This window comes from Papaver somniferum, unplaced genomic scaffold (genome assembly GCF_003573695.1).
Source record: "Papaver somniferum cultivar HN1 unplaced genomic scaffold, ASM357369v1 unplaced-scaffold_119, whole genome shotgun sequence".
Lineage (NCBI taxonomy): Eukaryota > Viridiplantae > Streptophyta > Magnoliopsida > Ranunculales > Papaveraceae > Papaver > Papaver somniferum.
Genome location: NW_020620936.1, coordinates 619901 through 634547, shown reverse-complemented (window position 1 = coordinate 634547; position 14647 = coordinate 619901).

The following is a 14647-nucleotide window of genomic DNA, read 5'->3' as shown; positions in this document are numbered from 1 at the left end:
GGATCCAGCTCCCGGTTCACAAACAAGTTCAGTGTCAGACCGGTTCGGTTCAGATCGAACCAGTTCAGTACGGTTCAAAACGAACCAGACCGATACGGCCCAACTAGTTGACTGGGCTCGCCACGTCAGCAGAAGTCCACGTCATCAGTGAAATGTCAGAAGACTCTAATGACACGTCAGCGGAATAATCCACACCAGCAGTGCCATATCAGCACACAGTCCAGTCAGGAACGACACATCATCAAATTTTTCCACGTCAGCGTCACAGGATGCTGGCTGTTTTGCCGCGTCAGCTGCCACGTCAGCCCCGTTCGTACGCCACGTCAGAAAGTCATCCCAATAAACAGTAACACGTCAGCAATTCTACACAGTCATCACTGCCATGTATGCAACAGCGTGCGTTTCGTTCAAAGCTTGTTTCGTCAATAACTTCTTCGTTTTAAGTCCGAATTAAGTGATTTTTGGCTCGTTAGAATCGTCTTTCAATTCCCTACAACATGGAAACAAAAAATCCAGTGTACTAGAAAGTTGGATGTGCACTTAAAGCAGTAACGTGATCGGGTTCGAGGTTCGTGGACAACGACATGATCGGGTTCAAGGTTCGTGGATAGCGACATGATCGAGAGTTCGAGATGAGGATTGATTAGACCCTTCAATATTTAGCCTTGCATCAAATCTCAAGAACCTAAAGCCTCACCTTGCACGTGAGCACTTAAGTCTTGCTTTCTCAAGCATAAAATCTCGTCTTGCACGCGAGTATGAAAGACTTGTACCTTGGCAAGCATAAAGTCTCTTCTCAACCACGAGCCCAACGCCCGATGTTGGTCCAAAGACTCGTACTCAACACAAGAAATACAGCCAGCCTTCCCGAGCAGCGAGCGCTACAGCCTTGTTACGTTGCGAGCAAAAAGCCTTGCCCCAGCGGCAAGCACATTACGTTTCACTTAAGACTAGACTAGCTCTCGAGCATCAAAAGTCCACCACGGGGCAAAAAGTCTCTCCTAGCACGTGAGCAATATATTTCTTTTTTTTACTTTTCATTTTTTTTTTTGCAGGTAATTACAGCGGAGGGCGTCTTCGCAATATCTCTACTCACGCTTGGGGGAGAGTTTCATCATCAACGTTCGATCAAAAGGATAAACAATTTTCTTAACCACCAACAAGTTGGAGGTTAAGAGGGGGCGATGTTTGTACCGTGTATTTTATACACGGTGAGCCCGTAATCAAGCCCATCTAGCCAGCCCATGACGGAAGATTCTAGAAGTTTCCCGAAGGCTTGTTTCCCAAGTTGCTTGCACATGAAGTTTACATCAAAATTAGGGTTACATAAACTCTATAAATACATGTATCCTAAACCCAAGAATAGAGGGAATATTAGGTTAGCTAACCCGGAGAAAAACACCCTTGTATCAAATACATCAATAAAATACCTCTCCGTTCTTCCGTGGATGCAGGCAACACATTCCGAACCACGTAAATTCTTGTCTTCTTATTTATTTTTGATCGTTTTTCTAACCCTAATCATCATCAAATCATCGTGTTTAGTGCCTAGAATTTATTTTGGGTACAGACATTGGCGCCGACTAAGGGGATTCGAGTAAAACGATCGTGTTTACCAGTGAGAGAAGCCTCAGAAAAATCATGAACGAGATTCCAACAAAAATCAGCCAGAAAAAATAAAAAAATAGGGTTCTTACGTAACTGTTGCGAAGGTTGAAGAAACGTTGCAAACAGTTACAGAAACCGTTGCGAAGGCAGTAGTAGAAGCTTTGCAGCACAGTAAGAGATATAAATGTTGCAAAAATCATTACAAAAGCACTTATCATGTACAACCCTATAAGTCCAGCTTCTTGTACAACTTCAGATCCAGCGAATCATGTCCGTAAGATATAAAAGATCTTGACCGTAAGATCTGCCTAGCCAAGGATCCAGCTCCCGGTTCACAAACAGGTTCAGTGTCAGACCGGTTCGGTTCAGATCGAACCAGTTCAGTACGGTTCAAAACGAACCAGATCGATACGGCCCAACTAGTTGACTGGGCTCGCCACGTCAGCATAAGTCCACGTCATCAGTGAAATTTCATAAGACTCTAATGACACGTCAGCGGAATAATCCACACCAGCAGTGCCATATCAGCACACAGTCCAGTCAGGAACGACACATCATCAAATTTTTCCACGTCAGCGTCACAGGATGCTGGCTGTTTTGCCGCGTCAGCTGCCACGTCAGCCCCGTTCGTACGCCACGTCAGAAATTCATCCCAATAAACAGTAACACGTCAGCAATTCTACACAGTCATCACTGCCATGTATGCAACAGCGTGCGTTTCGTTCAAAGCTTGTTTCGTCAATAACTTCTTCGTTTTAAGTCCGAATTAAGTGATTTTTGGCTCGTTAGAATCGTCTTTCAATTCCCTACAACATGGAAACAAAAAATCCAGTGTACTAGATAGTTGGATGTGCACTTAGAGCAGTAACGTGATCGGGTTCGAGGTTCGTGGACAACGACATGATCGGGTTCAAGGTTCGTGGATAGCGACATGATCGAGAGTTCGAGATGAGGATTGATTAGACCCTTCAATATTTAGCCTTGCATCAAATCGCAAGAACCTAAAGCCTCACCTTGCACGTGAGCACTTAAGTCTTGCTTTCTCAAGCATAAAATCTCGTCTTGCACGCGAGTATGAAAGACTTGTACCTTGGCAAGCATAAAGTCTCTTCTCAACCACGAGCCCAACGCCCGATGTTGGTCCAAAGACTCGTACTCAACACAAGAAATACATCCAGCCTCCCCGATCAGCGAGCGCTACAGCCTTGATACGTTGCGAGCAAAAAGCCTTGCCCCAGCGGCAAGCACATTACGTTTCACTTAAGACTAGACTAGCTCTCGAGCATCAAAAGTCCACCACGTGGCAAAAAGTCTCGCCTAGCACGTGAGCAATATATTTTTTTTTTTTTACTTTTCATTTTTTTTTTGCAGGTAATTACAGCGGAGGGCGTCTTCGCAATATCTCTACTCACGCTTGGGGGCGAGTTTCATCATCAACGTTCGACGCAAAAGGATAAACAATTTTCTTAACCACCAACAAGTTGGAGGTTAAGAGGGGGCGATGTTTGTACCGTGTATTTTATACACGGTGAGCCCGTAATCAAGCCCGTCTAGCCAGCCCATAACGGAAGATTCTAGAAGTTTCCCGAAGGCTTGTTTCCCAAGTTGCTTGCACATGAAGTTTACATCAAAATTAGGGTTACATAAACTCTATAAATACATGTATCCTAAACCCAAGAATAGAGGGAATATTAGGTTAGATAACCCGGAGAAAAACACCCTTGTATCAAATACATCAATAAAATACCTCTCCGTTCTTCCGTGGATGCAGGAAACACATTCCGAACCACGTAAATTCTTGTCTTCTTATTTATTTTTGATCGTTTTTCTAACCCTAATCATCATCAAATCATCGTGTTTAGTGCCTAGAATTTATTTTGGGTACAGACATTGGCGCCGACTAAGGGGATTCGAGTAAAACGATCGTGTTTACCAGTGAGAGAAGCCTCAGAAAAATCATGAACGAGATTCCAACAAAAATCAGCCAGAAAAAATAAAAAAATAGGGTTCTTACGTAACTGTTGCGAAGGTTGAAGAAACGTTGCAAACAGTTACAGAAACCGTTGCGAAGGCAGTAGTAGAAGCTTTGCAGCACAGTAAGAGATATAAATGTTGCAAAAATCATTACAAAAGCACTTATCCTGTACAACCCTATAAGTCCAGCTTCCTGTACAGCTTCAGATCCAGCGAATCATGTCCGTCAGATATAGGAGATCTTGACCGTAAGATCTGCCTAGCCAAGGATCCAGCTCCCAGTTCACAAACAGGTTCAGTGTCAGACCGGTTCGGTTCAGATCGAACCAGTTCAGTACGGTTCAAAACGAACCAGACCGATACGGCCCAACTAGTTGACTGGGCTCGCCACGTCAGCAGAAGTCCACGTCATCAGTGAAATGTCAGAAGACTCTAATGACACGTCAGCGGAATAATCCACACCAGCAGTGCCATATCAGCACACAGTCCAGTCAGGAACGACACATCATCAAATTTTTCCACGTCAGCGTCACAGGATGCTGGCTGTTTTGCCGCGTCAGCTGCCACGTCAGCCCCGTTCGTACGCCACGTCAGAAAGTCATCCCAATAAACAGTAACACGTCAGCAATTCTACACAGTCATCACTGCCATGTATGCAACTGCGTGCGTTTCGTTCAAAGCTTGTTTCGTCAATAACTTCTTCGTTTTAAGTCCGAATTAAGTGATTTTTGGCTCGTTAGAATCGTATTTCAATTCCCTACAACATGGAAACAAAAAATCCAGTGTACTAGAAAGTTGGATGTGCACTTAGAGCAGTAACGTGATCGGGTTCGAGGTTCGTGGACAACGACATGATCGGGTTCAAGGTTCGTGGATAGCGACATGATCGAGAGTTCGAGATGAGGATTGATTAGACCCTTCAATATTTAGCCTTGCATCTAATCGCAAGAACCTAAAGACTCACCTTGCACGTGAGCACTTAAGTCTTGCTTTCTCAAGCATAAAATCTCGTCTTGCATGCGAGTATGAAAGACTTGTACCTTGGCAAGCATAAAGTCTCTTCTCAACCACGAGCCCAACGCCCGATGTTGGTCCAAAGACTCGTACTCAACACAAGAAATACAGCCAGCCTTCCCGAGCAGCGAGCGCTACAGCCTTGTTACGTTGCGAGCAAAAAGCCTTGCCCCAGCGGCAAGCACATTACGTTTCACTTAAGACTAGACTAGCTCTCGAGCATCAAAAGTCCACCACGGGGCAAAAAGTCTCGCCTAGCACGTGAGCAATATATTTTTTTTTTTTACTTTTCATTTTTTTTTGTTTTTTGCAGGTAATTACAGCGGAGGGCGTCTTCGCAATATCTCTACTCACGCTTGGGGGAGAGTTTCATCATCAACGTTCGACGCAAAAGGATAAACAATTTTCTTAACCACCAACAAGTTGGAGGTTAAGAGGGGGCGATGTTTGTACCGTGTATTTTATACACGGTGAGCCCGTAATCAAGCCCGTCTAGCCAGCCCATGACGGAAGATTCTAGAAGTTTCCCGAAGGCTTGTTTCCCAAGTTGCTTGCACATGAAGTTTACATCAAAATTAGGGTTACATAAACTCTATAAATACATGTATCCTAAACCCAAGAATAGAGGGAATATTAGGTTAGCTAACCCGGAGAAAAACACCTTTGTATCAAATACATCAATAAAATACCTCTCGTTCTTCCGTGGATGCAGGCAACACATTCCGAACCACGTAAATTCTTGTCTTCTTATTTATTTTTGATCGTTTTTCTAACCCTAATCATCATCAAATCATCGTGTTTAGTGCCTAGAATTTATTTTGGCTACAGACATTGGCGCCGACTAAGGGGATTCGAGTAAAACGATCGTGTTTACCAGTGAGAGAAGCCTCAGAAAAATCATGAACGAGATTCCAACAAAAATCAGCCAGAAAAAATAAAAAAATAGGGTTCTTACGTAACTGTTGCGAAGGTTGAAGAAACGTTGCAAACAATTACAGAAACTGTTGCGAAGGCAGTAGTAGAAGCTTTGCAGCACAGTAAGAGATATAAATGTTGCAAAAATCATTACAAAAGCACTTATCCTGTACAACCCTATAAGTCCAGCTTCCTGTAAAACTTCAGATCCAGCGAATCATGTCCGTCAGATATAGAAGATCTTGACCGTAAGATCTGCCTAGCCAAGGATCCAGCTCCCAGTTCAGAAACAGGTTCAGTGTCAGACCGGTTCGGTTCAGATCGAACCAGTTCAGTACGGTTCAAAACGAACTAGACCGATACGGCCCAACTAGTTGACTGGGCTCGCCACGTCAGCAGAAGTCCACGTCATCAGTGAAATGTCAGAAGACTCTAATGACACGTCAGCGGAATAATCCACACCAGCAGTGCCATATCAGCACACAGTCCAGTCAGGAACGACACATCATCAAATTTTTCCACGTCAGCGTCACCGGATGCTGGCTGTTTTGCCGCGTCAGCTGCCACGTCAGCCCCGTTCGTACGCCACGTCATAAAGTCATCCCAATAAACAGTAACACGTCAGCAATTCTACACAGTCATCATTGCCATGTATGCAACATCGTGCGTTTCGTTCAAAGCTTGTTTCGTCAATAACTTCTTCGTTTTAAGTCCGAATCAAGTGATTTTTGGCTCGTTAGAATCGTCTTTCAATTCCCTACAACATGGAAACAAAAAATCCAGTGTACTGGAAAGTTGGATGTGCACTTAGAGCAGTAACGTGATCGGGTTCGAGGTTCGTGGACAACGACATGATCGGGTTCAAGGTTCGTGGATAGCGACATGATCGAGAGTTCGAGATGAGGATTGATTAGACCCTTCAATATTTAGCCTTGCATCAAATCGCAAGAACCTAAAGACTCACCTTGCACGTGAGCACTTAAGTCTTGCTTTCTCAAGCATAAAATCTCGTCTTGCACGCGAGTATGAAAGACTTGTACCTTGGCAAGCATAAAGTCTCTTCTCAACCACGAGCCCAACGCCCGATGTTGGTCCAAAGACTCGTACTCAACACAAGAAATACATCCAGCCTTCCCGAGCAGCGAGCGATACAACCTTGTTACGTTGCGAGCAAAAAGACTTGCCCCAGCGGCAAGCACATTACGTTTCACTTAAGACTAGACTAGCTCTCGAGCATCAAAAGTCCACCACGTGGCAAAAAGTCTCGCCTAGCACGTGAGATATATATTTTGTTTTTTACTTTTCATTTTTTTTTGCAGGTAATTACAGCGGAGGGCGTCTTCGCAATATCTCTACTCACGCTTGGGGGCGAGTTTCATCATCAACGTTCGACGCAAAAGGATAAACAATTTTCTTAACCACCAACAAGTTGGAGGTTAAGAGGGGGCGATGTTTGTACCGTGTATTTTATACACGGTGATCCCGTAATCAAGCCCGTCTAGCCAGCCCATGACGGAAGATTCTAGAAGTTTCCCGAAGGCTTGTTTCCCAAGTTCCTTGCACATGAAGTTTACATCAAAATTAGGGTTACATAAACTCTATAAATACATGTATCCTAAACCCAAGAATAGAGGGAATATTAGGTTAGCTAACCCGGAGAAAAACACCCTTGTATCAAATACATCAATAAAATACCTCTTCGTTCTTCCGTGGATGCAGGCAACACATTCCGAACCACGTAAATTCTTGTCTTCTTATTTATTTTTGATCGTTTTTCTAACCCTAATCATCATCAAATCATCGTGTTTAGTGCCTAGAATTTATTTTGGGTACAGACATTGGCGCCGACTAAGGGGATTCGAGTAAAACGATCGTGTTTACCAGTGAGAGAAGCCTCAGAAAAATCATGAACGAGATTCCAACAAAAATCAGCCAGAAAAAATAAAAAAATAGGGTTCTTACGTAACTGTTGCGAAGGTTGAAGAAACGTTGCAAACAGTTACAGAAACCGTTGCGAAGGCAGTAGTAGAAGCTTTGCAGCACAGTAAGAGATATAAATGTTGCAAAAATCATTACAAAAGCACTTATCCTGTACAACCCTATAAGTCCAGCTTCCTGTACAGCTTCAGATCCAGCGAATCATGTCCGTCAGATATAGAAGATCTGGACCGTAAGATCTGCCTAGCCAAGGATCCAGCTCCCAGTTAACAAACAGGTTCAGTGTCAGACCGGTTCGGTTCAGATCGAACCAGTTCAGTACGGTTCAAAACGAACTAGACCGATACGGCCCAACTAGTTGACTGGGCTCGCCACGTCAGCAGAAGTCCACGTCATCAGTGAAATGTCAGAAGACTCTAATGACACGTCAGCGGAATAATCCACACCAGCAGTGCCATATCAGCACACAGTCCAGTCAGGAACGACACATCATCAAATTTTTCCACGTCAGCGTCACAGGATGCTGGCTGTTTTGCCGCGTCAGCTGCCACGTCAGCCCCGTTCGTACGCCACGTCAGAAAGTCATCCCAATAAACAGTAACACGTCAGCAATTCTACACAGTCATCACTGCCATGTATGCAACATCGTGCGTTTCGTTCAAAGCTTGTTTCGTCAATAACTTCTTCGTTTTAAGTCCGAATTAAGTGATTTTTGGCTCGTTAGAATCGTCTTTCAATTCCCTACAACATGGAAACAAAAAATCCAGTGTACTAGAAACTTGGATGTGCACTTAGAGCAGTAACATGATCGGGTTCGAGGTTCGTGGACAACGACATGATCGGGTTCAAGGTTCGTGGATAGCGAAATGATCGAGAGTTCGAGATGAGGATTGCTTAGACCCTTCAATATTTAGCCTTGCATCAAATCGCAAGCACCTAAAGCCTCACCTTGCACGTGAGCACTTAAGTCTTGCTTTCGCAAGCATAAAATCTCGTCTTGCACGCGAGTATGAAAGACTTGTACCTTGGAAAGCATAAAGTCTCTTCTCAACCACGAGCCCAACGCCCGATGTTGGTCCAAAGACTCGTACTCAACACAAGAAATACAGCCAGCCTTCCCGAGCAGCGAGCGCTACAGCCATGTTACGTCGCGAGCAAAAAGCCTTGCCCCAGCCGCAAGCACATTACGTTTCACTTAAGACTAGACTAGCTCTCGAGCATCAAAAGTCCACCACGTGGCAAAAACTCTCGCCTAGCACGTGAGCAATATATTTTTTTTTTTACTTTTTTTTTTTTTTGCAGGTAATTACAGCGGAGGGCGTCTTCGCAATATCTCTACTCACGCTTGGGGGAGAGTTTCATCATCAACGTTCGACGCAAAAGGATAAACAATTTTCTTAACCACCAACAAGTTGGAGGTTAAGAGGGGGCGATGTTTGTACCGTGTATTTTATACACGGTGAGCCCGTAATCAAGCCCGTCTAGCCAGCCCATGACGGAAGATTCTAGAAGTTTCCCGAAGGCTTGTTTCCCAAGTTGCTTGCACATGAAGTTTACATCAAAATTAGGGTTACATAAACTCTATAAATACATGTACCTAAACCCAAGAATAGAGGGAATATTAGGTTAGCTAACCCGGAGAAAAACACCCTTGTATCAAATACATCAATAAAATACCTCTTCGTTCTTCCGTGGATGCAGGCAACACATTCCGAACCACGTAAATTCTTGTCTTCTTATTTATTTTTGATCGTTTTTCTAACCCTAATCATCATCAAATCATCGTGTTTAGTGCCTAGAATTTATTTTGGGTACAAACATTGGCGCCGACTAAGGGGATTCGAGTAAAACGATCGTGTTTACCAGTGAGAGAAACCTCAGAAAAATCATGAACGAGATTCCAACAAAAATCAGCAAGAAAAAATAAAAAAATAGGGTTCTTACGTAACTGTTGCGAAGGTTGAAGAAACGTTGCAAACAGTTACAGAAACCATTGCGAAGGCAGTAGTAGAAGCTTTGCAGCACAGTAACAGATATAAATGTTGCAGAAATCATTACAAAAGCACTTTTCCTGTACAACCCTATAAGTCCAGCTTCCTGTACAGCTTCAGATCCAGCGAATCATGTCCATCAGATATAGAAGATCTTGACTGTAAGATCTGTCCTGCCAAGGATCCAGCTCCCGGTTCACAAATAGGTTCAGTGTCAGACTGGTTCGGTTCAGAGCGAACCAGTTCAGTACGGTTCAAAACGAACCAGACCGATATGACCCAACCAATTGACCGAACTCGCCACGTCAGCAGAAGTCCACGTCATCAGTGACATGTCAGCAGACTCTAATGACACGTCAGAGGAATAATCCACACCAGCAGTGCCACATCAGCACACAGTCCAGTCAGGAACGACACATCATCAAATTTTGCCACGTCAGCGTCTCAGGATGCTGGCTGTTTTGTCGCGTCAGCTGCCACGTCAGCGCTGTTCGTACGCCACGTCAGAAAGTCATCCCAATCAGCAGTAACACGTCAGCAATTCTGCACAGTCATCACTGCCATGTATGCAACAGTGCGGGTTTCGTTCAAAGCTTGTTTCGTCAATAACTTCTTCGTTTTAAGTCCGAATTAAGTGATTTTTGGCTCGTTAGAATCGTATTTCAATTCCCTACAACATGGAAGCAAAAAAATCTAGTGTACTAGAAACTTGGATGTGCACTTAGAGCAATAACATGATCGGGTTCGAGGTTCGTGGAGAACGACATGATCGGGTTCAAGGTTCGTGGATAGCGACATGATCGAGAGTTCGAGATGAGGATTTCTTAGACCCTTCAATATTTAGCCTTGCATCAAATCGCAAGCACCTAAAGCCTCACCTTGCACGTGAGCACTTAAGTCTTGCTTTCGCAAGCATAAAATCTCGTCTTGCACGCGAGTATGAAAGACTTGTACCTTGGAAAGCATAAAGTCTCTTCTCAACCACGAGCCCAACGCCCGATGTTGGTCCAAAGACTCGTACTCAACACAAGAAATACAGCCAGCCTTCCCGAGCAGCGAGCGCTACAGCCTTGTTACGTCGCGAGCAAAAAGCCTTGCCCCAGCCGCAAGCACATTACGTTTCACTTAAGACTAGACTAGCTCTCGAGTATCAAAAGTCCACCACGTGGCAAAAACTCTCGCCTAGCACGTGAGCAATATATTTTTTTTTTTACTTTTTGTTTTTTTTGCAGGTAATTACAGCGGAGGGCGTCTTCGCAATATCTCTACTCACGCTTGGGGGCGAGTTTCATCATCAACGTTCGACGCAAAAGGATAAACAATTTTCTTAACCACCAACAAGTTGGAGGTTAAGAGGGGGCGATGTTTGTACCGTGTATTTTATACACGGTGAGCCCGTAATCAAGCCCGTCTAGCCAGCCCATGACGGAAGATTCTAGAAGTTTCTCGAAGGCTTGTTTCCCAAGTTGCTTGCACATGAAGTTTACATCAAAATTAGGGTTACATAAACTCTATAAATACATGTATCCTAAACCCAAGAATAGAGGGAATATTAGGTTAGCTAACCCGGAGAAAAACACCCTTGTATCAAATACATCAATAAAATACCTCTCCGTTCTTCCGTGGATGTAGGAAACACATTCCGAACCACGTAAATTCTTGTCTTCTTATTTATTTTTGATCGTTTTTCTAACCCTAATCATCATCAAATCATCGTGTTTAGTGCCTAGAATTTATTTTGGGTACAAACATTGGCGCCGACTAAGGGGATTCGAGTAAAACGATCGTGTTTACCAGTGAGAGAAGCCTCAGAAAAATCATGAACGAGATTCCAACAAAAATCAGCCAGAAAAAATAAAAAAATAGGGTTCTTACGTAACTGTTGCGAAGGTTGAAAAAACGTTGCAAACAGTTACAGAAACCGTTGCGAAGGCAGTAGTAGAAGCTTTGCAGCACAGTAAGAGATATAAATGTTGCAAAAATCATTACAAAAGCACTTATCATGTACAACCCTATAAGTCCAGCTTCCTGTACAGCTTCAGATCCAGCAAATCATGTCCGTCAGATATAGAAGATCTTGACCGTAAGATCTGCCTAGCCAAGGATCCAGCTCCCGGTTCACAAACAGGTTCAGTGTCAGACCGGTTCGGTTCAGATCGAACCAGTTCAGTACGGTTCAAAACGAACCAGACCGATACGGCCCAACTAGTTGACTGGGCTCGCCACGTCAGCATAAGTCCACGTCATCAGTGAAATTTCAGAAGACTCTAATGACACGTCAGCGGAATAATCCACACCAGCAGTGCCATATCAGCACACAGTCCAGTCAGGAACGACACATCATCAAATTTTGCCACGTCAGCGTCACAGGATGCTGGCTGTTTTGCCGCGTCAGCTGCCACGTCAGCCCCGTTCGTACGCCACGTCAGAAATTCATCCCAATAAACAGTAACACGTCAGCAATTCTACACAGTCATCACTGCCATGTATGCAACAGCGTGCGTTTCGTTCAAAGCTTGTTTCGTCAATAACTTCTTCGTTTTAAGTCCGAATTAAGTGATTTTTGGCTCGTTAGAATCGTCTTTCAATTCCCTACAACATGGAAACAAAAAATCCAGTGTACTAGATAGTTGGATGTGCACTTAGAGCAGTAACGTGATCGGGTTCGAGGTTCGTGGACAACGACATGATCGGGTTCAAGGTTCGTGGATAGCGACATGATCGAGAGTTCGAGATGAGGATTGATTAGACCCTTCAATATTTAGCCTTGCATCAAATCGCAAGAACCTAAAGCCTCACCTTGCACGTGAGCACTTAAGTCTTGCTTTCTCAAGCATAAAATCTCGTCTTGCACGCGAGTATGAAAGACTTGTACCTTGGCAAGCATAAAGTCTCTTCTCAACCACGAGCCCAACGCCCGATGTTGGTCCAAAGACTCGTACTCAACACAAGAAATACATCCAGCCTTCCCGAGCAGCGAGCGATACAACCTTGTTACGTTGCGAGCAAAAAGACTTGCCCCAGCGGCAAGCACATTACGTTTCACTTAAGACTAGACTAGCTCTCGAGCATCAAAAGTCCACCACGTGGCAAAAAGTCTCGCCTAGCACGTGAGATATATATTTTGTTTTTTACTTTTCATTTTTTTTTGCAGGTAATTACAGCGGAGGGCGTCTTCGCAATATCTCTACTCACGCTTGGGGGCGAGTTTCATCATCAACGTTCGACGCAAAAGGATAAACAATTTTCTTAACCACCAACAAGTTGGAGGTTAAGAGGGGGCGATGTTTGTACCGTGTATTTTATACACGGTGATCCCGTAATCAAGCCCGTCTAGCCAGCCCATGACGGAAGATTCTAGAAGTTTCCCGAAGGCTTGTTTCCCAAGTTCCTTGCACATGAAGTTTACATCAAAATTAGGGTTACATAAACTCTATAAATACATGTATCCTAAACCCAAGAATAGAGGGAATATTAGGTTAGCTAACCCGGAGAAAAACACCCTTGTATCAAATACATCAATAAAATACCTCTTCGTTCTTCCGTGGATGCAGGCAACACATTCCGAACCACGTAAATTCTTGTCTTCTTATTTATTTTTGATCGTTTTTCTAACCCTAATCATCATCAAATCATCGTGTTTAGTGCCTAGAATTTATTTTGGGTACAGACATTGGCGCCGACTAAGGGGATTCGAGTAAAACGATCGTGTTTACCAGTGAGAGAAGCCTCAGAAAAATCATGAACGAGATTCCAACAAAAATCAGCCAGAAAAAATAAAAAAATAGGGTTCTTACGTAACTGTTGCGAAGGTTGAAGAAACGTTGCAAACAGTTACAGAAACCGTTGCGAAGGCAGTAGTAGAAGCTTTGCAGCACAGTAAGAGATATAAATGTTGCAAAAATCATTACAAAAGCACTTATCCTGTACAACCCTATAAGTCCAGCTTCCTGTACAGCTTCAGATCCAGCGAATCATGTCCGTCAGATATAGAAGATCTGGACCGTAAGATCTGCCTAGCCAAGGATCCAGCTCCCAGTTAACAAACAGGTTCAGTGTCAGACCGGTTCGGTTCAGATCGAACCAGTTCAGTACGGTTCAAAACGAACTAGACCGATACGGCCCAACTAGTTGACTGGGCTCGCCACGTCAGCAGAAGTCCACGTCATCAGTGAAATGTCAGAAGACTCTAATGACACGTCAGCGGAATAATCCACACCAGCAGTGCCATATCAGCACACAGTCCAGTCAGGAACGACACATCATCAAATTTTTCCACGTCAGCGTCACAAGATGCTGGCTGTTTTGCCGCGTCAGCTGCCACGTCAGCCCCGTTCGTATGCCACGTCATAAAGTCATCCCAATAAACAGTAACACGTCAGCAATTCTACACAGTCATCATTGCCATGTATGCAACATCGTGCGTTTCGTTCAAAGCTTGTTTCGTCAATAACTTCTTCGTTTTAAGTCCGAATCAAGTGATTTTTGGCTCGTTAGAATCGTCTTTCAATTCCCTACAACATGGAAACAAAAAATCCAGTGTACTGGAAAGTTGGATGTGCACTTAGAGCAGTAACGTGATCGGGTTCGAGGTTCGTGGACAACGACATGATCGGGTTCAAGGTTCGTGGATAGCGACATGATCGAGAGTTCGAGATGAGGATTGATTAGACCCTTCAATATTTAGCCTTGCATCAAATCGCAAGAACCTAAAGACTCACCTTGCACGTGAGCACTTAAGTCTTGCTTTCTCAAGCATAAAATCTCGTCTTGCACGCGAGTATGAAAGACTTGTACCTTGGCAAGCATAAAGTCTCTTCTCAACCACGAGCCCAACGCCCGATGTTGGTCCAAAGACTCATAATCAACACAAGAAATACATCCAGCCTTCCCGAGCAGCGAGCGCTACAACCTTGTTACGTTGCGAGCAAAAAGCCTTGCCCCAGCGGCAAGCACATTACGTTTCACTTAAGACTAGACTAGCTCTCGAGCATCAAAAGTCCACCACGTGGCAAAAAGTCTCGCCTAGCACGTGAGCAATATATTTTTTTTTTTACTTTTCATTTTTTTTTTTGCAGGTAATTACAGCGGAGGGCGTCTTCGCAATATCTCTACTCACGCTTGGGGGCGAGTTTCATCATCAACGTTCGACGCAAAAGGATAAACAATTTTCTTAACCACCAACAAGTTGGAGGTTAAGAGGGGGC